Genomic DNA, 12,563 nt, shown 5'->3' with positions numbered 1-12,563 from the left:
GCCATACCGTCAGCACCTGCTGGGATCTGACTCAAAATATTTGCTTTTGGTGAGCTATTGACTTTCTACCAAGCAACTTGCTGCACAGCACAGTCAGCAGCCAGCTAACAACTGCTGAATTGTAATTATACACAGCCCCTGCTGGAGCTCTGCGGGAAGTCTGTCTATCCGTCACTGAGTAACGGGAGGACTCGCCTTTTCTCATTGAAGTGACACTATTAGACGTGTCCATCCATATCACTGGTTGCAAGACCAAGTTCGTGATTAGGCAGTTAGGAACACATTTGTTTTGTTTTTCAGACATTCCCCTGTTGATGTAAACATCTGCTGTCCTCAGTTATGACAGCAGAGAAGCGGCTGTTGCCGTAAATTGTTAAGAGTTAAGCTGTCTGTGCCCCTAACCAGTTGCAAAATAACAGCAAGAGCTGCTGCAGGTTTTACTATCATATGCCAACTACTGCTCAGCTGTACAGTTTCCATGATTCTCTCTGACCACTTCAAGAGGAGGAAGAGACAAAGACAACAGTCTGCCTGCTGATAATGGCAGTCAAAACAGCCATTATCGTAATAACAATGCCAAAAAAATGAAGGTTTTCATAAAGAGCTGCTGCAATGCCACGTAAATTAGTTACTCACTATTCACCAGTCCTGTTAGTTAACAAATACTTAGTCTTGTTTCATTAGTTCCCTCGACAGCTGCTCCTGGGAAGAATTTTCCTTTCAGGGTGAAAAAACAAAGCTGGGGTTTCTGCATGTTCTGCTACATGCCTCCAAAGGGCTTAAAAAAAAAACAACACTCAACCTCCTTCCAGAACAAATCTGAAATCCCTGACTTTCGTCTGAAAAAAAAAAAGAAAAGTGAAATACTCCGCAGAGAGGGTCAGGAACTGTTAACCTTAGTCGTTAGCATTCCATAGGTATCAGCAGCAAGCACATTCCCCACAAGTCAGAGCACATTTTGCTGTATACCAAGGTAGCACTGTAAATTTTATTTAAGTTTCAGCTAATAAAAGAAACAAGCACAGATTCTGGGAGGAAGGCGATGGAGCTCAACTTTCACATATGACACTACACTAAATTTTTTAAGACAATCTGCTCCCTCTCCCAAAATCTAAGATGCAGCACAAGAGCATAAGACATGGGCTAGTCTGGACTACTACTTGCATAATCTGATATTAATTAACAGATATCCACGTTTGAGGTGCATTATTCTCTCTTATAAATCCATTATTTTCACTACTGTTATCATTTTGGTGCCTCTAGGACTTAAAGAATCAGGTAATTTCTTTTCTTATGTGCTTCACTACATTCTTTCCCTTCAGTGGCATTCTCTTAATTTCTTTATGGTTCCTTGATAAGAAAAAGAAACTTTAATCTTATTAAACCCCTAAAAGCTTTGCATTCTTACAGTAATGCTTCCCTTCATTTATCTGAAATGCTATTCTATCTACCTCTGTAGTCAAATGTCATTATTAGAAATGTAGTTATGATGCACATCCTTTTGAGCTGAACTAATGATGAGAAACGTCCTTCATATATACTTTTAACCTGCTGGTATTAAGATCAGCAGCCCAGCAATTTATCAGCCTCGGAAGTAAACAAAATGATGAAACTAGGCTTAGAAAATACATTAATTTTTATATTCCAGAAAGATCCTCCCAGCATTCTAGGCTGCCTCTTTCACATTGCAATTACAATATCCGCCTGTTTTAAAAGACCATCTTTCATATTTAGCCTTCTCCAGGGACAGAGCAAGAAAGAGAAAAGGTATGTATTTACTGAGAGTAAATAAAGCATTCATATGTTGCATGCACTCACCTAAAGAACTGACTTAAGTCTTTCTGAAGCCAGAAGGAGACTTCCAATTGACTTGATGGCAGCTGTACTGGTAGCAACCTTAACAAACAGCCTTCAATAACCACTGAGGTCACCAGCTGAAGCTGGTAGTGCGTTTTGTTACTATTTGAGATGATAAAAGTTTCAATCAATCTGTTTTCTCTATATCAAGCTATGACTAAATGACCCAGCTTAAAAAGTTACCTTGAATCAGCTGAATAAGGACAACTGTCTTTGCTTACTTTTAACACATAGCAGTCATGACATTAATTTGACTTAGCTAAGATTTCCTAAAGCCTGATTTACAAGTAGAGCTTAGACAAGTTGTAATATAAACTCACAATTGCATATTAGATTATGTGAAGAAAGAAAGAACATCAGCTTCACACTGATTTTGCTCCATCCTTTTCCAGGAATGTGGCCAAAGGGAAAACAGAAGGGTAGGGAAAGGACACGAAACAAAAGGGTAGGGAAAGGACTGGTCACTGAAGATGAGCTTGGCACATGCTAAGGACAGGATACTTGAGGGCTTGCAGAGAGTTAGACTCAGAGTTAGTTCTTAGAATATTTTCTGCACACGTTCACACCATAAGGGACAACTACAGTGACATGAAAACTTTAATGTCCAGCTAATAGACTTCTCATCGGTGACGCACTTCTGGCTTGCACTTAGGTCATGATTGCACATATTCAAGGGTAAAGCTGCATTAAGAAGGTTATCAGAAAAATATGGAAAGTCAGCACAAGTATTCACATATATATTAGATGTCATTAAAAATGGGGAAAAATTGTAGCAACAATAATAAAAACAGCAAACAAACAAAAACAGGAAAAAAAATGGATAATAAAAATAGATGAATTATACAGTATATACAGACAAGAAGACTGATGGATAGAAGCACAAGGAGGTTAAAAAAAATCCACTGATCAAAACATAATAGGAGTGCTTAAGTGTCAATGAAATTCAGAAAATAAATGTTCTGCAGTTGAAATTCCTTACTTTCTTTCAAGGTTAATACTTTGGAGTTCATATGTTTTCTGATTCCAACATCACAAACTATGTGATGAAGCAATTACAAACTGGAAGATCTTGCTGGGGATGTTAATTAAGAGGGTAGTCACCTGCATGAATCTGAAATGAGAGAAACTCCAAAGGAAAGCAAAAGGAAAGCTCAGAGATCTAGAAATAAACTGCCATGGAATGATTGAATAACTGCTATTATTTTGCAAGAAGACTTGAAGGTAAGAAGGCTTGTAGCCATGTACAAATAGGAAAGTGACAAAACAAAAGGCACAGAGGAAAAGAAACATACTATTCCCTATGCATGTTGGGTTAGGATGAGCAATAACAGGCTTATATTTTTAGCAAGCAAGCTGTAGGTAAATGAAGATCGTGAGGATATGGTAGTTACAGTATATCCCTCAGGGGAATTTCACAGAATAGGTGAGACAAAAAACTCCCAGGAATACTTCTTCCTGGGGCAAGAAGATAGACTAAATAACTTTTCAAGATACCTCAGCTCCATTTTTAGGACTTTATGTAGAGTCCAGAAGTATCTGGAAAGAGAGATCTTGGGAGCCTCAGGGTTTGCAATCTACACAAGTCACATGCAAACTGGGTGCGATCTGAAAAAACAGGGGATTCCTCCTCTTAACACGTCCTAGAACAAACGTAAAACTTCCATACGAGCTTTCCACAAAAGACATTATACCCAGCAAATTCCTCTGTCCATTTGTTACCATTAGTCTCATTGTTAAGGACCGAGTTAATAGAGGAAGCATTTTTGTCTCTGCAACAGGATTGCTGTATGTTCATGAACAAGTCTGTTCATCTTCCTTCATCCATGAAATGAGGAATGTGCTGTTTACCTCATTCACACAATAGAGGGAGAGGGTTATGAAACTTGCTCACATTCCAGCGTAATCTGAGATCATTAGATAGAAAGCAAAATACACATACAAGTGTCTGTACAAAAAAAAAAAAAAAGGCATTGGCGTTGTTACTTATCTTTAACATGAACATAGGTATGAGAATGGTTTATACACAAAAAATGAACTGTAGAACTTGTAATATTAATGCAAGTCTGCATGTTGGTTTCCTGTGCTTAAGACTATATTTTCATGAATATGTAAATATCATTAACAACTATTCAGACCATAGCACTTTGGGGGTGGGGAGGGGAAATAGGGGAGGGAGAGATGAGCACCACATGTAAATCTTCCAGATGCCCCACAGTGTGCAAAGAGAGGTGAGATGAGGTCAGTCATTATTTACACACGACGAAAAAATGGAGGAAATACTGGATCAGCAGGTGATTAAAAGACAAAGAAAACAGGATAACAGCACTGGAACCATTGTACATGTGTCAATAGCAAATTATGCCTGCAAGGAAAAGCCAAAACATTTATCCTGAATTAAACCCAACTGGAACATGGTTTACATTAAACACTGAAATCTGTTCTTTTCAAAGGAGACTTTAAAACAATAACTTCACGTGCAGATCAAGAAAGGGTCTCCTCCCTTGTCTGGTCAAGCTATTACTGTAAAGCTGTTCTCCTGTATTCAGGATTAAATTCCTTTTATCTTTGCCCAGATCTCATCTGCAGTACATTTAACAGAATCAGACATTAAAAGTGACTCACTAACAATTAGGCTTCTGCTTCTGAACAGAGAACTCTTTGAATGTGCATGCAGCAAAGAATGTTTTGGGGATGCTCTTTCTTGTGAGATGAAAATTTTAAAGAGAAATGTTTCGCCAAAGAAAAACACAAGAAAATCATTCAGGTGGTAGAAAAAGATGTTTAGACTTCAACCGTACAGAGAGATGATGTTCTTTACAGAGTGTCAAAAGCAGCATCCTTGCAAAATTAGATTGGAACAGCGAATTGTATGCAACCTAATTATATTAACAATGTTACAAAAATCCAGAAGCATAACAGCTGTTTCATATCTAAGCTGTGGTAAACAGAGGCTCAGCAATCTCTGCCTGAACCATTCGAACACCAGACAAAATTCAAAGCTGTTTCAGATGTTTATATGGTAAATGCACCAAGAAAGTAAAAAATATGGATCTGCTTGGCTGCTTTTCCATACTTCATTAAATATACAGTAAAAGAGAAATGCTTATGTTCCTTCTCTGATGTTCTGCTTCTCTTGAATAAAAACATTTCCACTTGCACCGAGGGTGCTGTGCTGATTTCAGTCACATGCACTTTCAATGAAAAGGGGCTACCAAAAGCCAGACTAGGGCTTAAAGTAGCCTGAGCACAGAGCCAGCCTGCACCAGTCCGGCTGGGTCAGCATTTCTCCCCCTGGTTAGTGCTGCTACCAGAATTACCTATATAGCGTTACCATCCTGCCAGCTGGACTGGGATGAGCTGAGGCACAACACTGAATCTTGCTCAGTGCTTCCGAATATTTAAAAAAGCACTCAAAATTTTATCTTGCTAAGGGTAAAAATTTGTCCAAACAAAGTTTCAAAGTCTTCTATGAAAAAAAAAAAAAACAAAACATGACCCCCACCCCTCCCCACACACACACACACCCAGCTCCAGTAGAGATCCTAGTGTTAAATCTAGTTGAGTAAGTAAACACAAGAGATTTTGCGTGAGTGTATTTCAGCTCCCCAGATTCCCAAGGGACACATTTCCTCAGGAGCTTCCAGGTTCTCTGCCTTCTCAGGGTATGGGCAGCCAAGAGCTAGGAACATGGGACTAAGCTCCCAGGCACCTTGCTGCTGAGAACTAGGGGCTCCCCAGCTCTCCCAAGAGAGCTTGCTTCCCTGATTCACTCTCTTCCATAAATTTAGAAGATGATTACAAAAGTCAAGAAATGATTATCATGCTCCTGTTCTGAATTGCTACAACTCTTCAAAAAAAGATATATATTTTTTTTTTTCTACTGATTTGATCCTATGCATTTTTTCAACCACAGGGAACAGTAGAAGGCCCATGATTAATAAAACAGGATTCAATATTATGATATTCACTTCCCTTTGTGTATTTTATATTCCCATAGTTTAACTGAAAGTCTACTTACCTTTCCAATAGTCTTGAAAAAGTTTCTTTTTTCTTCACTGATTAACATACATAAAAAGCCCCAACCCTGTGTCTTTAGTCTTCCAGTTTCCCCACCTCCCATAAGTCTAATCTGTGTCTTTCCTTCAGGTGAAAGCTCTTTGGCAAGAAAAGAAAAAAGCTTGTCTTCCAAAAATATATTCTGATGCCTAATAAACACCTTTTTCCCCTTTACTATAGCTGTTGGCAAACACAGTGAACAACTAAAAAAATTACATTGTTTGTAAGTTTTTCATTAACTAAATTTTAAGACTTGCAAAATCAGGTTAAATCTTGTTTAAATGTAGTGTGCTTAAGCATAGTTAAAATGCAATCACCCAAGACTAAGTAATTCATTAAGGTAAGAAAAAAAATATGGAGGAAAGGAGATGGCTCACTATGAATTCTCTTTTTCCTATTAAGAATACTTCCAGTACCTTATAAACACCTACATGCATCATTCATTCATTATCATTTATTACTTGCCCCCTTAGGATCATTGAGGTTCAGCCCCATGTCCTAGCCCTGCTGCATGCCAGGAACCAACTCTGACTAGCAGCGATCACTGCAGTGTGTTATATTCCTCAGCATAGTCCACTCTCAGCTGGCCCGGGCACTCTGCTAACCTTTGGAGGTCTCAGAGAGCAGCACCAGAGCCCTGGACACAAAAGATAGAGTGAAACCCATGCTAAATTTTCCTGAAGTGCAAAGGAGTCGAACACCTCTGCATTTATCACTACCATAGGAGAAGAAAGACATCAATGAACAAAAAGTAAGTGCTCTTGGCATGTTTGCAAAGTTATAAAAGCTGGCGTATATAAACGAAAAACAAACAAACAAAAACCAACCAACACATATATTAAATCTACTTACCAGTGAGAGTCACCTTTCCTCCCCTCCAGTATTTTATTGATAAGCTGATGCAGACAATTCAAAAACTGGGCTGGAGACCCAATTTTACAATGTCCAACACCTTTAGGATATACACACAATTGTTAAGCTGGATATCAATCCTTCCACTTATATTCTAAAGGATCTGGGGAAGAATATTTCCTAGCAAGGCTCTCCTTTCCCATTCTTACAAATTTTCTATGCCAAATACACCAAGAAATAATTTTAACTACTCACAGCTGTCTCTTTTTATGTCTGGGCAGGTGATTCAAATTCTGGTCAGTTCCAGGTGACATGAGCATTTCCAAAACAGGATGACAAAGTCAGTAGTTGAGAGGTCTAATGAAAAACCTACTCCTGACCCTTCCATCTATTGACTTTATCCTATGGCTTTGGAAATGCCTTACTATTCCTTGAGTATGCCCCATGACAGTCATCACCTTCTCAGGCAGTAATCAAAGGCTGCCAGTTTCTCCTACGGTACCCAGAGTAAGTCCTAAATAAATTGCTAAACCATGTCAAGACAAAATGCCCCTTACCGCCAGGTAGGACAGCATTGACTCAGTCTGAGGCTTCTTCGTGCAGTGAGCCCTACGCGATACAGAATGATGCAATAACTGAGACTAAAGTACACAGATCCCAACTGGCTCTTGTATATGAGAAGAAACAATCACCCTAGTGTGATGACTGCTGTTGGGGCAACCATCCCCACACCTTTCTTGTGGGATGGGGTAGGATGGAAGGATGCTGGGATATAATTGCTGTACCACATCCATGACTTTTGCAACTCTACAAGCACAAAGATATTTCGCTTTTGCAGGGCTAGAAGACACTCATCCTATGCAGAAAAGGCACAGAACTTAAACAATAAGCACACATACTCATGTAAGGAGAAAGAAATGCCTACCAGAAAGTTTTTCTATTAATAAATAAATATTTATTAAAAGTATATAAATATCAAAAGTCTGCTCCAGATCAGGCAAATATTTGTTGTGAACCCAGACAGAGCGGCTGGCTTACATATTCACATTGTTCCAGAGAAATTTTAGTACCGTTATTTGTAAACATTTTTTAACAAATTTGCAAAGTGGCAAATGGAAATGAATAATTAGTATGTTACACAAAGCAACTCCACAGCAAAACGAAAACACATACAGTCTTTCCTCTACTCCTGTTTCAAGTGATCTTAGTGTCTGCCTAGACACTGCAGGAAAGTAATGTCTTCTGACTTCTGCATGCCCCTCAGGACATCTATCGTGCTACAGACAAGCGGTGCTTTTTCCTGGTAAGCATTTTCAGTGTCAAATCACTGATTCAAACAGACAGTTGATATTGCAGTGCTTTAAAAACACACTCTTTCCCATCAGTATAAAAATGCATTTATTAGTGATTATTAATATTCATTACAGTACTTTACAGAGTATTAGCATTTTAGGCCATGGCTATTAGCAACAACACATTCTCTCTATTTTGTTCATCTCTATTACCACTGTTGCAGTTTCCCAACGAGATGGTGCCTTTAAACATTCCACTGAGGAAAATGCATAAACTGTGCTACTGCAGAAGCACCCCTCAGAGGACCTATCACTCAGGAAATATTCACATTCCCCCTTTAAAAACTGTTAGAAGCAGGACAGCTGACAAAGGCAGCAGCAATGGGGGCAGCTTCCTTGGCCACAAACACCTCTGTCTCCATGAGCTGGGGCTGACGTAGATAGGGAAAGGGTACTGCTTTCTTCTCCTTTAAGTCTCTCTCTGTATATTTGTTTGTGAGTATCCCACCAACAGAGCAAGATTTAATTACATTTTAGGTGGCTGTTCAGATTCAAGGAAGAAACCTTGCTTCTCCATCTAGCCTGCATGGCTGAGCTAGGCCCAAGACACTTCATCTCTAGGTTAACTTGTTATTATTATGAAGAAGAACTTACAACATTCCCCTTTCCACAGTGAATACTGGCAGCTTGAACTGTACCATGAGACTTATTTGTACAGAGCCTAGTATAACAGTACAACAGTGACTCACATCTTCTGGGAGCTATCCTGGTAAATAACAGAGAGGTAGTATCAGACAAAGGAGTGCAGTTTATACATACAGACTATATTCGGCTCCAGTGCATGGCTACATTACTTTAAATATAAACCAGTTTTCTTCATGCAGTTTACAGATCACATCTAAAATAGAATCCCATGTCACCTCTAAAAGAAATTCCTAGATGCTTTCCTGAATCTCTCAAAAACAAATACGTATGTAATTTTGAAATAGCCACAATTCCAGAACAGAAAAGTGAACACATTCCAAAATTAGACTTGCTCTATCCCACAGCATCAATAAAAGTGAACAGCGCACAAGGTACTTCTGGCAACTTTACCATTCCAGCTGCATGGTCCAAAACTTTTCACAAACACGACTTTTTCAAAACTTCTTGGCAGTATGTGAATTTAATAAGTAATGTAAATTGGGCAGGCAGGTGACCTTGAGCCTAATTCCTCTGAGAAAAGCTGTAGCAGTGGTATATAGGAAGAGAAACTGTTCTCGGTCTAGGCAAAGGAACAAGTAATTTCCAAGAAAATGTGGTATTTGGAGCTGCTGTGAATGGGGCCAGCTGTGACTGATCCATTAGGATCTATCTAATCCAGTAGCTAATAAGTAATGACAAGAATTCACAGAAATAACAGAAAAAACTTATCTTCATTAAAAGCAAATGATCTGTGGAAGCCAAGGGATTAATCAACAGGAGTGATTCCCAAGTAACAGTCGCAAGCATTCAAAGGTTTGCTCTCCCTCAGATATCTACCATTTGAGTTCCTGATAAATAAATTTGTGACCCTAAACGATATGTCTAACTCCTGCATTGGCCCCAGAGGTTTCACAACGCTCTCCTGAATTTTCACAACGTTCTCCTTGAAAGATCGAGTCCCTTTAAAAAAATAAAAGAAAGAAAGAAAAATCTAAAAATAAATTAGCGCATGGTTCTGGAAAAGGTTTAGCTGTTGGGCTCAGAGCACCCTACACATCTTCGAATGTAACAAGGAAAAGAAGTGACTTTTTACATGACCCCTTCAACAGTTCTTCCTTCAAGCAGCAAGAATCATCAGCAACATTATTAGGAAGTCATAAAACAGCAGAGCAGCCTCACAAGCCATATCAAATACATTTCATTCCAGCCCACAATTTCAGGACCAACTTCAATCCAAAATTCATTGTATTGTAGCTATGTCTCAGACAATTTAGACAGCACTGTCTAAAGATATTTCTTGCTTGATCTTCTTGGTTAGTGATATGGGGTCAGACTCATATATACCCTGGGGTAAGGTATATAACAACTGGGCTAAGAGCAGCCAAGGACTATGTTTCAGAGCTTTCTGTAGTATTTCATGTGTTTTAACCAAATTAACTTAATCAATGGAGTTACAGAAAGTTGATATTTTCCATCTGACTATCAGTTCTCTTGGACAGATCCTACTTGTGATTGCAGTATTGATGATACATCACACCCATGTACCATGATATCCCAACAATGGTCACTTAAATCATTATTAGGTCTCTCAGAAAATTATTTCTGAGTGAGGCATTGACATTTCCTTGATAAAGCCTCTCACCCTTAGGGGGGCTTCTATCACCAAAGCTATTAACAGTGATCTGGATCTAAATACTGTACTGCATTATCCACATCCAGATGGCATAAAAATGGAAATTTCTATAAGATTCAGTCTTGACCTTTGGTTGAAAATCATTCTTTCCCTAGTTACTGCCTGAGGTAGTCTGAGGTGTTTCTTTACAAGCATAAAAGCAAAATTATGATTTATGATTAGCATAAGAGAAAAATAGCTTGCCCAGAAGTTTATGAAAGGATAAGTCTATTCCTATGCCATTATTCTATTAAATCATGATGTTGCTACCTACTCATCCTTTCATGGTTAACACATCTGGTTGTTATTCTTGCAGTGGTGTTTCATCCTCCTTCACTCCCTTTTTCCTTATATATACACATATATATATACACAGTGTGTGTAATATATATTTTACATGAATCATTATACATATTCTACAATTCCAAAATACATGTGCAGTAGTAAAGTGTCCTGGTTTCAGTCAGGACAGTTATTTTTCCTCCTAGTAGCTGGTAGGGTGCTATGTTTTGGATTAGGATGAGAAGAGTGCTGATAACATGCTGATGTTTTAATTGCTGGAGAGCAATGCTTACACTGTGCCAAGGACTTTTCAGCTCCTCGCTCTGTCCTGCCAGCGGGCAGGCTGGGGGTGCAGCAAAAGCTGGGAGGGGACAAACCCAGGACAGCTGACCCAAACTGGCCAAAGGGGTATTCCATACCATCTGGCGTCATGCTGAACAATATATAGGGGTGGCTAGCCGGGCTGGGGGGGCCGGCTGCTCGGGGTTGGGCTGGGCATCGGTCAGCGGGTGGTGAGCAATTGCATTGTGCATCACTTGTTTGTACATATTATTATTATTATCATTATTATTTTCTATCTTAATAAACTGCCTTTATCTCAACCCACAGGCTTCACTTTCCCGTTTCTCTCCCCCATCCCAGAGAGGGAGGGGGGAGGGTGAGCGAACGGCTGTGTGGTGTTTAGCTGCCAGCCGGGTTAAACCACAACATAAAGGTAACCCCTTTTTGGTTAAAAATACTTCATCTTTGATTTAGAAATAAAGTTTCTGTTGCATACTTAGTACAATTTACTAGAAAGATAAAAATCATCCATCTTTAAAATGACAGCACAAAGTGTCATAGAATCATAGAATATCCTGAGTTGGAAGGGACCCTTACGGATCATCAAGTCCAACTCTTGACACCGCACAGGTCTACCCAAAAGTTCAGACCATGTGACTAAGTGCACAGTCCAATCTCTTCTTAAATTCAGACAGGCTCGGTGCAGTGACAACTTCCCTGGGGAGCCTGTTCCAGTGTGCAACCACCCTCTCTGTGAAGAACACCCTCCTGATGTCAAGCCTAAATTTCCCCTGCCTCAGCTTAACCCCGTTCCCACGGGTCCTGTCACTGGTGTTAATGGAGAAAAGGTCTCCTGCCTCTCGACACCCCCTTACGAGGAAGTTGTAGACTGTGATGAGGTCTCCTCTCAGCCTCCTCTTCTCCAGGCTGAACAGGCCCAGCGACCTCAGCCGTTCTTCGTACGTCTTCCCCTCCAGGCCTTTCACCATCTTCGTAGCCCTCCTCTGGACACTCTCCAACAGTTTCATGTCCTTTTTATACTGTGGTGCCCAGAACTGCACACAGTACTCGAGGTGAGGCCGCACCAGCGCAGAGTAGAGCGGGACAATCACCTCCCTTGACCTACTAGCGATGCTGTGCTTGATGCACCCCAGGACACGGTTGGCCCTCCTGGCTGCCAGGGCACACTGCTGGCTCATATTCAACTTGCTGTCTACCACAACCCCCAGATCCCTCTCTTCTAGGCTGCTCTCCAGCATCTCATCGCCCAGTCTGTACGTGCAGCCAGGGTTTCCCCGTCCCAGGTGCAGGACCCGGCACTTGCTCTTATTGAACTTCATGCGGTTGGTGATCGCCCAGCTCTCCAACCTATCCAGATCCCTCTGCAAGGCCTTTCCACCCTCATTCGAGTCCACAACTCCTCCAAGTTTGGTGTCATCAGCAAACTTGCTCAAAATACCTTCTATTCCTACATCCAGATCGTTCATAAAAATATTGAAAAGTACCGGCCCTAAAATGGAGCCTTGAGGGACCCCACTGGTGACCGCCCGCCAGCCTGACGCAGCCCCATTTACCATAACCCTTTG

At 40.3% G+C, this 12,563-nt stretch overlaps 1 long non-coding RNA gene across 1 annotated transcript in view; it reads right to left on the bottom strand.

Moving 5' to 3' along the window:
- Positions 1–7,697: 7,697 nt before the first annotated feature.
- Positions 7,698–12,563, bottom strand: part of LOC118160392 — a 153,249-nt gene continuing 148,383 nt past the window's right edge. The window contains exon 3 of the long non-coding RNA XR_004747457.1: positions 7,698–9,263. This is a non-coding gene — a long non-coding RNA (uncharacterized LOC118160392). The remainder of the gene's footprint in view (positions 9,264–12,563) is intronic.

Source organism: Oxyura jamaicensis, chromosome 1, assembly GCF_011077185.1.
Source record: "Oxyura jamaicensis isolate SHBP4307 breed ruddy duck chromosome 1, BPBGC_Ojam_1.0, whole genome shotgun sequence".
Classification (NCBI taxonomy): domain Eukaryota; kingdom Metazoa; phylum Chordata; class Aves; order Anseriformes; family Anatidae; genus Oxyura; species Oxyura jamaicensis.
The sequence above is the reverse complement of the archived record's forward strand: the minus strand, read 5'-3'. Positions and strand labels throughout refer to the sequence as shown.